General features: G+C 46.1%; 1 non-coding gene across 1 annotated transcript; it reads right to left on the bottom strand.

Moving 5' to 3' along the window:
• Positions 1-1,513: 1,513 nt before the first annotated feature.
• LOC148092949 (U1 spliceosomal RNA) lies at positions 1,514-1,677 on the bottom strand. Its single transcript, XR_015714707.1, has one exon. It is a non-coding gene; the product is annotated as a U1 spliceosomal RNA (small nuclear RNA).
• Between the last annotated feature and the right edge of the window lie 683 nt (positions 1,678-2,360).

The raw sequence follows: 2,360 nt of genomic DNA, 5'->3' as shown, positions 1-2,360 counted from the left end.
GAGGTGCAGAGCTTGGAGCTCAGGGAAGTCAGCACCTTTTGCCCCTAGGTTTGGAGAAAAGTTAAAGAGTAAACCATTTAAGAGAAATAATAACACATCTGTCTTGAAATTAGAATCACATCTTCATTTATTCATGTTTGGATCAGCTGCTTCATTTTGGAAAGCAAATGACTGGTGAGCGCAGGTTGATATGAGAGGACACATTGGACATTTGCTGTCAAATCAGCATAGATAGTATTTTTCAGAGCAGGCTTCCCAGAATGTTCCAAACAATTACCCAGTGGATTCTGAAGTTAGACTGACTGGATTTAAATCCCAACTCCATCACTTACTAACTTTGCAAGTATGGCAAGTTGTTGAAATCTCCACATCGCTGTTTTCTTGTGTGTAAAATGGAGATAATATCAACCTCACAAGGTCGATTTCATCAGCAGCCTCTTCTGGCTTACGTGGACACTGTGTTAAGGGAGGCAGGAGAGCAGTAAAGGTTATATTTGTCTCTGGCTCCCGGGCTGACCTAGACTGAGCTGGGGTGGCTAAGAGGCGCTGCTGAGGTGCTCAGTACAGCACTACAGGAAGGGTCAGGGCCTGCTGCCTCCTGAGATGCGCTATGAAGATAGTGAGGCCCGGCTGGCAACCCGGAGTGGATGGTCATTTCATAAGCTCAGAGGAGGGTGTGTAGTTGATCTGAGTCATAGCCTGGGGCTAGTAAGACTTGCCTTGAGACAGACTGATGTCCCTAACGCAGTGGCTCTCAAATTTAAGTGTGCATCAGAATCCTCTGGAGGGCCTGTTAAAGCACAGATTGCTGGGCCCCACTCCCAGAATTTTAAATTCAGTAGGTGTTGGATGAGGCCCGAGAATTTGCATTCTAACAAGTTTCCAGGTGCTGCCGATGCTCTGAGGAACCCCACGCCCTCCTGCATCCCAGAGACTGACACGTATGCGTGACTGAGATGTCATGTTCTGTACCTGGTAAGGCAGGAGTTATCTAGATTGGAAACAATGTTAACAATGAATACAATATCCTCAACCTGTGGGGAAACTGCCTCTAAACACACTTCTCTCAGCTGCAGAGAGAAACTAACAACCCTGGTTTTCAATATCAATTGAAATTCAAATCACAGAAGAAATGAAGGATACAGAAAAGTAGGAAAGTGCCTTAAAAAAGCACCTCCCCCTGAGCTATAGGCCAACCCAGGGCCTGGTCTTCCCAGCTGGAAGCCCTGCATTCTCATTAAGCTGCATGTAACCATAGAAATCAGTCAGAAGCAGCAGGCTGGACCCGAACTACCACAACTTCCATGCTCTCTCTAAGATGGTCCCCTTCCTCGTGGAGAGTTGTGTGGAATGCCTTAAGAATTCCATCTAGGGCTTTAGTCATACCACAGGCAGTCAACGTTGGCCCAGGGGAAAGAAAAGGCGTGGAGTTTCTCTGAGTCCTAGCCCTAAAAGACTATTTCATTTCTGCTCTGTACACAAGAATATGGTCCTTTTGTTGTTTTTCTATTTTCAGGGGAGAGCTCAAATGCAGTCCCCCACTACCACGAATGATGCAGTCAGGTTTCCCACATTTGGGGAAATCGCAGGGGTCAGCCCCTCCGGAGTGCAGCGGATAAGCCTCGCCCTGGGAAAACCACCGTCGTGACCACGGCATCTCCCCTGCCAGGTAAGTAGGGTACTTTTGTTCTCTAATGCATTCTGAATTGTGTCCGTCTCGCCCAGTTTCCTGAAGCAAAGTCATTGTGCAGGTTTGTTTCCTCTGATCCTAGATCTTCCTGTCAGAACCTGTACTGTTCTCCTCGGAGGTTTCCTTGATGTCTGACTGGCACCTAAACCTCCTTTCTCATTGTGCCACAATCTCCTTGACATTTTCCCCTCCCAAACATTCCTACTGCTGCTCTCTCTCTCTGCTTTCTGGAATTCACAGCCTTATCAGTCAGGCCCATTTATGCTGCAATAACAAACCACCCTGATGTTTTTGTGGTTTGCAACAAAAGTTGTTTTCTGACTTATTTCCATTTCTCCTTCATGTTACTAGCAGGTCAGCTTCAGCTCGGTTCCATATCATCTTTATTTTGGGACTCAGGCTGACGAAACAAGCTCTACCTATGAAACATTGGTCACCTGAGAGCAGAGAGAAAAGCAAAGGCAGAACCATGCAATCGCTTTTAATGCTTCTCCTCGAAATGTCACACGACCCTTCAACTCACATTCATTAGTCAAAGCACGTCAGAAAGCCAAACTTAATAATATTAGTGACTGGGAAGTATAATCTTCTCTTATTATAATCCCTCCTACGATAGAGTCCTCCCCATTGGGAGAAGACAGTAGGGAGGAGCTGGACTTGTATTTGTTTT

Source organism: Miniopterus natalensis, chromosome 6, assembly GCF_054644295.1.
Source record: "Miniopterus natalensis isolate mMinNat1 chromosome 6, mMinNat1.hap1, whole genome shotgun sequence".
Taxonomy (NCBI): Eukaryota; Metazoa; Chordata; class Mammalia; order Chiroptera; family Miniopteridae; genus Miniopterus; species Miniopterus natalensis.
Note: the sequence above shows the minus strand (reverse complement) of the source record. Positions and strands in the feature narration are given on the sequence as shown.